The following is a 14,592-nucleotide window of genomic DNA, read 5'->3' as shown; positions in this document are numbered from 1 at the left end:
TGGGGCCAGCAAGCTTTATTGAAGAGGGCCACATACCTCTTGGCCCATCTCCAGTGACGCAAATGCTCGTCACGGAAGTTCCTTACAGATTTGTACACAACTAGTTTGGTGTGCCCACTTATGAAAGTTTTAGTGAGTTAGGTTGTTTGAAGAAAAGCGCATGGCAGTGGCACCTATGATGTGACCGACATTCACGTCAAAGATGTACATTGAATCTCGCTCTAGCCTGCTTTCAGCTATTCAGTCATGCAAGTTTGGCGGAACCCGTTTTGTTGAAGAAAACCACATGAAAACTGTCTCCTTTTCAGTTACACTGATTCCCGTTATATACTTTCATTGAAATGTGGCGCACACCCAGCCTCGGCAACGCATGTAAAGTGCGGTTACATTGATTTTACGAAAGGTCCACATGTAATCAGCGAAATATAGCCAGTAAAACAGGTTCGCGTCAAATGGGTCAGCTGAGGAGAGCTGCACATGTGATGCCACATACCTAGGACACAACTTGTTCAGCCTATCGGCTAGTAATGCCGTTTCGCCATAAAAACAGCTCCTCATCATTGATATAGTGAGGGGATAGTGGACGACCCGATGGTACATGTAGGCGAGAAATTTGACAAAGACCTCAAACTGCCATAATGATGTCAAACCGTCGCTATCATTACGACCCCCATATATCCAGCTACTAGCTCGACAACCTGGGTCAAATACACTTTCAACCTGCAGTGCTGGAGAATCGCAGCACACCTACCTGGACTCATCACATTCACATGCCTGTATAACCTTACTCTTATCACCCTTCGGGGTAGCCGAGTAGCTAAGGCGCTAGTATACTCGGCTCGAAATTGCGGGCTAATCCCCGGCTCCGGAGATTTGAGTTTGAATGGAGGCAACCTGCGAAGGCGCCCGTTTGCATCGTAGCGCACGTTAAAGATCCCCAGTTGGGCAAAATTCTCCGTAGACCTCCACTACGGCGTCCTTGGGACGTAACCCACTCCCCCAATTGGCTATAAAACTATCTTTAGTTTACCGCGTCTGTTCCTAGAAAATTCTTTTCCCGAACTTGTTAAAAAGACGCCTATTTTTTGCCACACCGATCGGCCCATGTGGCTAACAATTATCTTACGTACCAGTGAGAGCAGACAGAATAGTCAAATTATCAAGTTTGAACGAATGCCTTTCTTTTTTGTATAACTGACTACTTGACTGATCTTCCAATTTCACTACATTGAAGTGCGGATCTTTCGTAGCGGTACATGTTGGGGCAGCAGGCTTTATTGAAGAGGGCCACATACCTCTTGGCCCATCTCCAGTGACGCAAATGCTCGTCACGGAAGTTCCTTGCAGATTGGTACACAACTAGTTTGGTATGCCCACTTATGCAAGTTTTAGTGAGTTAGGTTGTTTGAAGAAAAGCACATGGCAGTGGCACCTATGATGTGACCGACATTCACGTCAAAGATGTACATTGAATCTCGCACTAGCCTGCTTTCAGCTATTCAGTCATGCAAGTCTGGCGGAACCCGTTTTGTTGAAGAAAACCACATGAAAACTGTCTCCTTTTCAGTTACACTGATTCCCGTTATATACTTTCATTGAAATGTGGCGCACACCCAGCCTCGGCAACGCATGTAAAGTGCGGTTACATTGATTTTACGAAAGGTCCACATGTAATCAGCGAAATATAGCCAGTAAAACAGGTTCGCGTCAAATGGGTCAGCTGAGGAGAGCTGCACATGTGATGCCACATACCTAGGACACAACTTGTTCAGCCTATCGGCTAGTAATGCCGTTTCGCCATAAAAACAGCTCCTCATCATTGATATAGTGAGGGGATAGTGGACGACCCGATGGTACATGTAGGCGAGAAAGTTGACAAAGACCTCAAACTGCCATAATGATGTCAAACCGTCGCTATCATTACGACCCCCATATATCCAGCTACTAGCTCGACAACCTGGGTCAAATACACTTTCAACCTGCAGTGCTGGAGAATCGCAGCACACCTACCTGGACTCATCACATTCATATGCCTGTATAACCTTACACTTATCACCCTTCGGGGTAGCCGAGTAGCTAAGGCGCTAGTATACTCGGCTCGAAATTGCGGGCTAATCCCCGGCTCCGGAGATTTGAGTTTGAATGGAGGCAACCTGCGAAGGCGCCCGTTTGCATCGTAGCGCACGTTAAAGATCCCCAGTTGGGCAAAATTCTCCGTAGACCTCCACTACGGCGTCCTTGGGACGTAACCCACTCCCCCAATTGGCTATAAAACTATCTTTAGTTTACCGCGTCTGTTCCTAGAAAATTCTTTTCCCGAACTTGTTAAAAAGACGCCTATTTTTTGCCACACCGATCGGCCCATGTGGCTAACAATTATATTACGTACCAGTGAGAGCAGACAGAATAGTCAAATTGTCAAGGTTGCACGAATGCCTTTCTTTTTTGTATAACTGACTACTTGACTGATCTTCCAATTTCACTACATTGAAGTGCGGATCTTTCGTAGCGGTACATGTTGGGGCAGCAGGCTTTATTGAAGAGGGCCACATACCTCTTGGCCCATCTCCAGTGACGCAAATGCTCGTCACGGAAGTTCCTTGCAGATTGGTACACAACTAGTTTGGTATGCCCACTTATGCAAGTTTTAGTGAGTTAGGTTGTTTGAAGAAAAGCACATCGCAGTGGCACCTATGATGTGACCGACATTCACGTCAAAGATGTACATTGAATCTCGCACTAGCCTGCTTTCAGCTATTCAGTCATGCAAGTCTGGCGGAACCCGTTTTGTTGAAGAAAACCACATGAAAACTGTCTCCTTTTCAGTTACACTGATTCCCGTTATATACTTTCATTGAAATGTGGCGCACACCCAGCCTCGGCAACGCATTTAAAGCGCGGTTACATTGATTTTACGAAAGGTCCACATGTAATCAGCGAAATATAGCTAGTAAAACAGGTTCGCGTCATATGGGTCAGCTGAGGAGAGCTGCACATGTAATGCCACATACCTAGGACACAACCTGTTCAGCCTATCGGCTAGTAAGGCCGTGTCGCCATAAAGACAGTCCCTCATCATTGATATAGTGAGGGGAGAGTGGACGACCCGATGGTACATGTAGGCGAGAAAGTTGACAAAGTCCTCAAACTGCCTTAATGATGTCAAACCGTCGCTATCATTACGACCCCCATATATCCAGCTACTAGCTCGACAACCTGGGTCAAATACACTTTCAACCTGCAGTGCTGGAGAATCGCAGCACACCTACCTGGACTCATCACATTCATATGCCTGTATAACCTTACACTTATCACCCTTCGGGGTAGCCGAGTAGCTAAGGCGCTAGTATACTCGGCTCGAAATTGCGGGCTAATCCCCGGCTCCGGAGATTTGAGTTTGAATGGAGGCAACCTGCGAAGGCGCCCGTTTGCATCGTAGCGCACGTTAAAGATCCCCAGTTGGGCAAAATTCTCCGTAGACCTCCACTACGGCGTCCTTGGGACGTAACCCACTCCCCCAATTGGCTATAAAACTATCTTTAGTTTACCGCGTCTGTTCCTAGAAAATTCTTTTCCCGAACTTGTTAAAAAGACGCCTATTTTTTGCCACACCGATCGGCCCATGTGGCTAACAATTATCTTACGCACCAGTGAGAGCAGACAGAATAGTCAAATTATCAAGTTTGAACGAATGCCTTTCTTTTTTGTATAACTGACTACTTGACTGATCTTCCAATTTCACTACATTGAAGTGCGGATCTTTCGTAGCGGTACATGTTGGGGCAGCAAGCTTTATTGAAGAGGGCCACATACCTCTTGGCCCATCTCCAGTGACGCAAATGCTCGTCACGGAAGTTCCTTGCAGATTGGTACACAACTAGTTTGGTATGCCCACTTATGCAAGTTTTAGTGAGTTAGGTTGTTTGAAGAAAAGCACATGGCAGTGGCACCTATGATGTGACCGACATTCACGTCAAAGATGTACATTGAATCTCGCACTAGCCTGCTTTCAGCTATTCAGTCATGCAAGTCTGGCGGAACCCGTTTTGTTGAAGAAAACCACATGAAAACTGTCTCCTTTTCAGTTACACTGATTCCCGTTATATACTTTCATTGAAATGTGGCGCACACCCAGCCTCGGCAACGCATTTAAAGCACGGTTACATTGATTTTACGAAAGGTCCACATGTAATCAGCGAAATATAGCTAGTAAAACAGGTTCGCGTCATATGGGTCAGCTGAGGAGAGCTGCACATGTAATGCCACATACCTAGGACACAACCTGTTCAGCCTATCGGCTAGTAAGGCCGTGTCGCCATAAAGACAGTCCCTCATCATTGATATAGTGAGGGGAGAGTGGACGACCCGATGGTACATGTAGGCGAGAAAGTTGACAAAGTCCTCAAACTGCCTTAATGATGTCAAACCGTCGCTATCATTACGACCCCCATATATCCAGCTACTAGCTCGACAACCTGGGTCAAATACACTTTCAACCTGCAGTGCTGGAGAATCGCAGCACACCTACCTGGACTCATCACATTCATATGCCTGTATAACATTACTCTTATCACCCTTCGGGGTAGCCGAGTAGCTAAGGCGCTAGTATACTCGGCTCGAAATTGCGGGCTAATCCCCGGCTCCGGAGATTTGAGTTTGAATGGAGGCAACCTGCGAAGGCGCCCGTTTGCATCGTAGCGCACGTTAAAGATCCCCAGTTGGGCAAAATTCTCCGTAGACTTCCACTACGGCGTCCTTGGGACGTAACCCACTCCCCCCAATTGGCTGTAAAACTATCGTTACATTACCGCGTCTGTTCCTAGAAAATACTTTTTCCGAACTTGTTATATAGACGCCTATTTTTTGCCACAGCGATCGGCCCATGTGGCTAACAATTATCTTACGAACCAGTGAGAGCAGACAGAATAGTCAAATTATCAAGGTTGCACGAATGCCTTTCTTTTTTGTAAAACTGACTACTTGACTGATCTTCCAATTTCACTACATTTAAGTGCGGCTCGCTCATAACCGTACATGTTGGGGCCAGCAAGCTTTATTGAAGAGGGCCACATACCTCTTGGCCCATCTCCATTGACGCAAATGCTCGTCACGGAAGTTCCTTGCAGATTTGTACACAACTAGTTTGGTGTGCCCACTTATGAAAGTTTTAGTGAGTTAGGTTGTTTGAAGAAAAGCGCATGGCAGTGGCACCTATGATGCGACCGACATTCACGTCAAAGATGTACACTGAATCTCGCACTAGCCTGCTTTCAGCTATTCAGTCATGCAAGTCTGGCGGAACCCGTTTTGTTGAAGAAAACCACATGAAAACTGTCTTCTTTTCCGTTACACTGATTCCCGTTATATACTTTCATTGAATTGTGGCGCACACCCAGCCTCGGCAACGCATGTAAAGTGCGGTTACATTGATTTTACGAAAGGTCCACATGTAATCAGCGAAATATAGCCAGTAAAACAGGTTCGCGTCAAATGGGTCAGCTGAGGAGAGCTGCACATGTAATGCCACATACCTAGGACACAACCTGTTCAGCCTATCGGCTAGTAATGCCGTGTCGCCATAAAGACAGTCCCTCATCATTGATATAGTGAGGGGAGAGTGGACGACCCGATGGTACATGTAGGCGAGAAAGTTGACAAAGTCCTCAAACTGCCATAATGATGTCAAACCGTCGCAATCATTACGACCCCCATATATCCAGCTACTAGCTGGACAACCTGGGTCAAATACACTTTCAACCTGCAGTGCTGGAGAATCGCAGAACACCCACCTGGACTCATCACATTCATATGCCTGTATAACCTTACTCTATCACCCTTCGGGGTAGCCGAGTAGCTAAGGCGCTAGTATACTCGGCTCGAAATTGCGGGCTAATCCCCGGCTCCGGAGATTTCAGTTTGAATGGAGGCAAGCTGCGAAGGCACCCGTGTGCATCCTAGCGCACGTTAAAGATCCCCAGTTGGGCAAAATTCTCCGTAGACCTCCACTACGGCGTCCTTGGGACGTAACCCACTCCCCCCAATTGGCTGTAAAACTATCGTTACATTACCGCGTCTGTTCTTAGAAAATTCTTTTCCCGAACTTGTTAAAAAGACGCGTATTTTTTGCCACAGCGATCGGCCCATGTGGCTAACAATTATCTTACGTAACATTGAGAGCAGACAGAATAGTCAAATTGTCAAGGTTGCACGAATGCCTTTCTTTTTTGTATAACTGACTACTTGACTGATCCTCCAATTTCACTACATTGAAGTGCGGCTCGTACGTAGCGGTACATGTTGGGGCCAGCAAGCTTTATTGAAGAGGGCCGCATACCTCTTGGCCCATCTCCAGTGACGCAAATGCTCGTCACGGAAGTTCCTTGCAGATTTGTACACAACTAGTTTGGTGTGCCCACTTATGAAAGTTTTAGTGAGTTAGGTTGTTTGAAGAAAAGCGCATGGCAGTGGCACCTATGATGTGACCGACATTCACGTCAAAGATGTACATTGAATCTCGCACTAGCCTGCTTTCAGCTATTCAGTCATGCAAGTCTGGCGGAACCCGTTTTGTTGAAGAAAACCACATGAAAACTGTCTCCGTTTCAGTTACACTGATTCCCGTTATATACTTTCATTGAATTGTGGCAAACACCCAGCCTCGGCAACGCATTTAAAGTGCGGTTACATTGATTTTACGAATTGTCCACATGTAATCAGCGAAATATAGCCAGTAAAACAGGTTCGCGTCTAATGGGTCAGCTGAGGAGAGCTCTACATGTGATGCCACATACCTAGGACACAACCTGTTCAGCCTATCGGCTAGTAATGCCGTTTCGCCATAAAGACAGCCCCTCATCATTGATATAGTGAGGGGATAGTGGACGACCCGATGGTACATGTGGGCGAGAAAGTTGACAAAATCCTCAAACTGCCATAATGATGTCAAACCGTCGCTATCATTACGACCCCCATATATCCAGCTACTAGCTCGACAACCTGGGTCAAATACACTTTCAACCTGCAGTGCTGGAGAATCGCAGCACACCTACTTGGACTCATCACATTCATATGCCTGTATAACCTTACTCTTATCACCCTTCGGGGTAGCCGAGTAGCTAAGGCGCTAGTATACTCGGCTCGAAATTGCGGGCTAATCCCCGGCTCCGGAGATTTCAGTTTGAATGGAGGCAAGCTGCGAAGGCGCCCGTGTGCATCGTAGCGCACGTTAAAGATCCCCATTTGGGCAAAATCCTCCGTAGACCTCCACTACGGCGTCCTTGGGACGTAACCCACTCCCCCCAATTGGCTGTAAAAATATCGGTACATTACCGCGTCTGTTCCTAGAAAATTCTTTTCCCGAACTTGTTAAAAAGACGCCTATTTTTGGCCACAGCGATCGGCCCATGTGGCTAACAATTATCTTACGTACCAGTGAGAGCAGACAGAATAGTCAAATTGTCAAGGTTGCACGAAGGCCTTTCTTTTTTGTAAAACTGACTACTTGACTGATCTTCCAATTTCACTACATTTAAGTGCGGCTCGCTCATAACCGTACATGTTGGGGCCAGCAAGCTTTATTGAAGAGGGCCACATACCTCTTGGCCCATCTCCAGTGACGCAAATGCTTGTCACGGAAGTTCCTTGCAGATTGGTACACAACTAGTTTGGTATGCCCACTTATGAAAGTTTTAGTGAGTTAGGTTGTTTGAAGAAAAGCACATGGCTGTGGCACCTATGATGTGACCGACATTCACGTCAAAGATGTACATTGAATCTGGCACTAGCCTGCTTTCATCTATTGAGTCATGCAAGTTGGCGGAACCCATTTTGTTGAAGAAAACCACATCAAAACTGTCTTCTTTTCCGTTACACTGATTCCCGTTATGTACTTTCATTGAATTGTGGCAAACACCCAGCCTCGGCAACGCATTTAAAGTGCGGTTACATTGATTTTACGAAAGGTCCACATGTAATCAGCGAAATATAGCCAGTAAAACAGGTTCGCGTCAAATGGGTCAGCTGAGGAGAGCTGCACATGCAATGCCACATACCTAGGACACAACCTGTTCCTCCTATCGGCTAGTAATGCCGTTTCGCCATGAAAACAGCCCTTCATCATTGATATAGTGAGGGGATAGTGGACGACCCGATGTTACATGTAGGCGAGAAAGTTGACAAAGTCCTCAAACTGCCATAATGATGTCAAACCGTCGCTATCATTACGACCCCTATATATCCAGCTACTAGCTCGACAACCTGGGTCAAATACACTTTCAACTTGCAGTGCTTGAGAATCGATGCACACCTACCTGGACTCATCACATTCATATGCCTGTATAACCTTACTCTATCACCCTTCGGGGTAGCCGAGTACCTAAGGCGCTAGTATACTCGGCTCGAAATTGCGGGCTAATCCCCGGCTCCTGAGATTTCAGTTTGAATGGAGGCAAGCTGCGAAGGCGCCCGTGTGCATCCTAGCGCACGTTAAAGATCCCCAGTTGGGCAATTTCTCCGTAGACCTCCACTACGGCGTCCTTGGGACGTAACCCACTCCCCCCAATTGGCTGTAAAACTATCGTTACATTACCGCGTCTGTTCCTAGAAAATTCTTTTCCCGAACTTGTTAAAAAGACGCCTATTTTTTGCCACAGCGATCGGCCCATGTGGCTAACAATTATCTTACGTACCAGTGAGAGCAGACAGAATAGTCAAATTGTCAAGGTTGCACGAATGCCTTTCTTTTTTGTATAACTGACTACTTGACTGATCTTCCAATTTCACTACATGGAAGTGCGGCTCGTACGTAGCGGTACATGTTGGGGCCAGCAAGCTTTATTGAAGAGGGCCACATACCTCTTGGCCCATCTCCAGTGACGCAAATGCTTGTCACGGAAGTTCCTTGCAGATTTGTACACAACTAGTTTGGTGTGCCCACTTATGAAAGTTTTAGTGAGTTAGGTTGCTTGAAGAAAAGCGCATGGCAGTGGCACCTATGATGCGACCGACATTCACGTCAAAGATGTACATTGAATCTCGCACTAGCCTGCTTTCAGCTATTCAGTCATGCAAGTCTGGCGGAACCCGTTTTGTTGAAGAAAACCACATGAAAACTGTCTTCTTTTCCGTTACACTGATTCCCGTTATATACTTTCATTGAATTGTGGCGCACACCCAGCCTCGGCAACGCATGTAAAGTGCGGTTACATTGATTTTACGAAAGGTCCACATGTAATCAGCGAAATATAGCCAGTAAAACAGGTTCGCGTCAAATGGGTCAGCTGAGGAGAGCTGCACATGTAATGCCACATACCTAGGACACAACCTGTTCAGCCTATCGGCTAGTAATGCCGTGTCGCCATAAAGACAGTCCCTCATCATTGATATAGTGAGGGGAGAGTGGACGACCCGATGGTACATGTAGGCGAGAAAGTTGACAAAGTCCTCAAACTGCCATAATGATGTCAAACCGTCGCAATCATTACGACCCCCATATATCCAGCTACTAGCTGGACAACCTGGGTCAAATACACTTTCAACCTGCAGTGCTGGAGAATCGCAGAACACCCACCTGGACTCATCACATTCATATGCCTGTATAACCTTACTCTATCACCCTTCGGGGTAGCCGAGTAGCTAAGGCGCTAGTATACTCTGCTCGAAATTGCGGGCTAATCCCCGGCTCCGGAGATTTCAGTTTGAATGGAGGCAAGCTGCGAAGGCACCCGTGTGCATCCTAGCGCACGTTAAAGATCCCCAGTTGGGCAAAATTCTCCGTAGACCTCCACTACGGCGTCCTTGGGACGTAACCCACTCCCCCCAATTGGCTGTAAAACTATCGTTACATTACCGCGTCTGTTCTTAGAAAATTCTTTTCCCGAACTTGTTAAAAAGACGCGTATTTTTTGCCACAGCGATCGGCCCATGTGGCTAACAATTATCTTACGTAACATTGAGAGCAGACAGAATAGTCAAATTGTCAAGGTTGCACGAATGCCTTTCTTTTTTGTATAACTGACTACTTGACTGATCCTCCAATTTCACTACATTGAAGTGCGGCTCGTACGTAGCGGTACGTGTTGGGGCCAGCAAGCTTTATTGAAGAGGGCCGCATACCTCTTGGCCCATCTCCAGTGACGCAAATGCTCGTCACGGAAGTTCCTTGCAGATTTGTACACAACTAGTTTGGTGTGCCCACTTATGAAAGTTTTAGTGAGTTAGGTTGTTTGAAGAAAAGCGCATGGTAGTGGCACCTATGATGTGACCGACATTCACGTCAAAGATGTACATCGAATCTCGCACTAGCCTGCTTTCAGCTATTCAGTCATGCAAGTCTGGCGGAACCCGTTTTGTTGAAGAAAACCACATGAAAACTGTCTCCGTTTCAGTTACACTGATTCCCGTTATATACTTTCATTGAATTGTGGCAAACACCCAGCCTCGGCAACGCATTTAAAGTGCGGTTACATTGATTTTACGAATTGTCCACATGTAATCAGCGAAATATAGCCAGTAAAACAGGTTCGCGTCTAATGGGTCAGCTGAGGAGAGCTCTACATGTGATGCCACATACCTAGGACACAACCTGTTCAGCCTATCGGCTAGTAATGCCGTTTCGCCATAAAGACAGCCCCTCATCATTGATATAGTGAGGGGATAGTGGACGACCCGATGGTACATGTGGGCGAGAAAGTTGACAAAGTCCTCAAACTGCCATAATGATGTCAAACCGTCGCTATCATTACGACCCCCATATATCCAGCTACTAGCTCGACAACCTGGGTCAAATACACTTTCAACCTGCAGTGCTGGAGAATCGCAGCACACCTACTTGGACTCATCACATTCATATGCCTGTATAACCTTACTCTTATCACCCTTCGGGGTAGCCGAGTAGCTAAGGCGCTAGTATACTCGGCTCGAAATTGCGGGCTAATCCCCGGCTCCGGAGATTTCAGTTTGAATGGAGGCAAGCTGCGAAGGCGCCCGTGTGCATCGTAGCGCACGTTAAAGATCCCCAGTTGGGCAAAATTCTCCGTAGACCTCCACTACGGCGTCCTTGGGACGTAACCCACTCCCCCCAATTGGCTGTAAAAATATCGGTACATTACCGCGTCTGTTCCTAGAAAATTCTTTTCCCGAACTTGTTAAAAAGACGCCTATTTTTGGCCACAGCGATCGGCCCATGTGGCTAACAATTATCTTACGTACCAGTGAGAGCAGACAGAATAGTCAAATTGTCAAGGTTGCACGAAGGCCTTTCTTTTTTGTAAAACTGACTACTTGACTGATCTTCCAATTTCACTACATTTAAGTGCGGCTCGCTCATAACCGTACATGTTGGGGCCAGCAAGCTTTATTGAAGAGGGCCACATACCTCTTGGCCCATCTCCAGTGACGCAAATGCTCGTCACGGAAGTTCCTTGCAGATTGGTACACAACTAGTTTGGTATGCCCACTTATGAAAGTTTTAGTGAGTTAGGTTGTTTGAAGAAAAGCACATGGCTGTGGCACCTATGATGTGACCGACATTCACGTCAAAGATGTACATTGAATCTGGCACTAGCCTGCTTTCATCTATTGAGTCATGCAAGTTGGCGGAACCCATTTTGTTGAAGAAAACCACATCAAAACTGTCTTCTTTTCCGTTACACTGATTCCCGTTATGTACTTTCATTGAATTGTGGCAAACACCCAGCCTCGGCAACGCATTTAAAGTGCGGTTACATTGATTTTACGAAAGGTCCACATGTAATCAGCGAAATATAGCCAGTAAAACAGGTTCGCGTCAAATGGGTCAGCTGAGGAGAGCTGCACATGCAATGCCACATACCTAGGACACAACCTGTTCCTCCTATCGGCTAGTAATGCCGTTTCGCCATGAAAACAGCCCTTCATCATTGATATAGTGAGGGGATAGTGGACGACCCGATGTTACATGTAGGCGAGAAAGTTGACAAAGTCCTCAAACTGCCATAATGATGTCAAACCGTCGCTATCATTACGACCCCTATATATCCAGCTACTAGCTCGACAACCTGGGTCAAATACACTTTCAACTTGCAGTGCTTGAGAATCGATGCACACCTACCTGGACTCATCACATTCATATGCCTGTATAACCTTACTCTATCACCCTTCGGGGTAGCCGAGTACCTAAGGCGCTAGTATACTCGGCTCGAAATTGCGGGCTAATCCCCGGCTCCTGAGATTTCAGTTTGAATGGAGGCAAGCTGCGAAGGCGCCCGTGTGCATCCTAGCGCACGTTAAAGATCCCCAGTTGGGCAATTTCTCCGTAGACCTCCACTACGGCGTCCTTGGGACGTAACCCACTCCCCCCAATTGGCTGTAAAACTATCGTTACATTACCGCGTCTGTTCCTAGAAAATTCTTTTCCCGAACTTGTTAAAAAGACGCCTATTTTTTGCCACAGCGATCGGCCCATGTGGCTAACAATTATCTTACGTACCAGTGAGAGCAGACAGAATAGTCAAATTGTCAAGGTTGCACGAATGCCTTTCTTTTTTGTATAACTGACTACTTGACTGATCTTCCAATTTCACTACATGGAAGTGCGGCTCGTACGTAGCGGTACATGTTGGGGCCAGCAAGCTTTATTGAAGAGGGCCACATACCTCTTGGCCCATCTCCAGTGACGCAAATGCTTGTCACGGAAGTTCCTTGCAGATTTGTACACAACTAGTTTGGTGTGCCCACTTATGAAAGTTTTAGTGAGTTAGGTTGCTTGAAGAAAAGCGCATGGCAGTGGCACCTATGATGCGACCGACATTCACGTCAAAGATGTACATTGAATCTCGCACTAGCCTGCTTTCAGCTATTCAGTCATGCAAGTCTGGCGGAACCCGTTTTGTTGAAGAAAACCACATGAAAACTGTCTTCTTTTCCGTTACACTGATTCCCGTTATATACTTTCATTGAATTGTGGCGCACACCCAGCCTCGGCAACGCATGTAAAGTGCGGTTACATTGATTTTACGAAAGGTCCACATGTAATCAGCGAAATATAGCCAGTAAAACAGGTTCGCGTCAAATGGGTCAGCTGAGGAGAGCTGCACATGTAATGCCACATACCTAGGACACAACCTGTTCAGCCTATCGGCTAGTAATGCCGTTTCGCCAAAAAAACAGCCCCTCATCATTGATATAGTGAGGGGATAGTGGACGACCCGATGGTACATGTAGGCGAGAAAGTTGACAAAGACCTCAAACTGCCATAATGATGTCAAATCGTCGCTATCATTACGACCCCCATATATCCAGCTACTAGCTCGACAACCTGGGTCAAATACACTTTCAACCTGCAGTGCTGGAGAATCGCAGCACACCTACCTGGACTCATCACATTCATATGCCTGTATAACCTTACTCTTATCACCCTTCGGGGTAGCCGAGTAGCTAAGGCGCTAGCATACTCGGCTCGAAATTGCGGGCTAATCCCCTGCTCCGGAGATTTGAGTTTGAATGGAGGCAACCTGCGAAGGCGCCCGTTTGCATCGTAGCGCACGTTAAAGATCCCCAGTTGGGCAAAATTCTCCATAGACCTCCACTACGGCGTCCTTGGGACGTAACCCACTCCCCCAATTGGCTATAAAACTATCTTTTGTTTACCGCGTCTGTTCCTAGAAAATTCTTTTCCCGAACTTGTTAAAAAGACGCCTATTTTTTGCCACACCGATCGGCCCATGTGGCCAACAATTATCTTACGTACCAGTGAGAGCAGACAGAATAGTCAAATTATCAAGTTTGAACGAATGCCTTTCTTTTTTGTATAACTGACTACTTGACTGATCTTCCAATTTCACTACATTGAAGTGCTGCTCGTACGTAGCGGTACATGTTGGGGCCAGCAAGCTTTATTGAAGAGGGCCACATACCTCTTGGCCCATCTCCAGTGACGCAAATGCTCGTCACGGAAGTTCCTTGCAGATTGGTACACAACTAGTTTGGTATGCCCACTTATGCAAGTTTTAGTGAGTTAGGTTGTTTGAAGAAAAGCACATGGCAGTGGCACCTATGATGTGACCGACATTCACGTCAAAGATGTACATTGAATCTCGCACTAGCCTGCTTTCAGCTATTCAGTCATGCAAGTCTGGCGGAACCCGTTTTGTTGAAGAAAACCACATGAAAACTGTCTCCTTTTCAGTTACACTGATTCCCGTTATATACTTTCATTGAAATGTGGCGCACACCCAGCCTCGGCAACGCATTTAAAGTGCGGTTACATTGATTTTACGAAAGGTCCACATGTAATAAGCGAAATATAGCCAGTAAAACAGGTTCGCGTCAAATGGGTCAGCTGAGGAGAGCTGTACATGTAATGCCACATACCTAGGACACAACCTGTTCAGCCTATCGGCTAGTAATGCCGTTTCGCCATAAAAACAGCCCCTCATCATTGATATAGTGAGGGGATAGTGGACGACGCGATGGTACATGTAGGCGAGAAAGTTGACAAAGTCCTCAAACTGCCATAATGATGTGAAACCGTCGCTATCATTACGACCCCCAGATATCCAGCTACTAGCTCGACAACCTGGGTCAAATACACTTTCAACCTGCAGTGCTGGAGAA

This window comes from Dermacentor variabilis, chromosome 2 (genome assembly GCF_050947875.1).
Source record: "Dermacentor variabilis isolate Ectoservices chromosome 2, ASM5094787v1, whole genome shotgun sequence".
NCBI lineage: Eukaryota > Metazoa > Arthropoda > Arachnida > Ixodida > Ixodidae > Dermacentor > Dermacentor variabilis.
Note: the sequence above shows the minus strand (reverse complement) of the source record.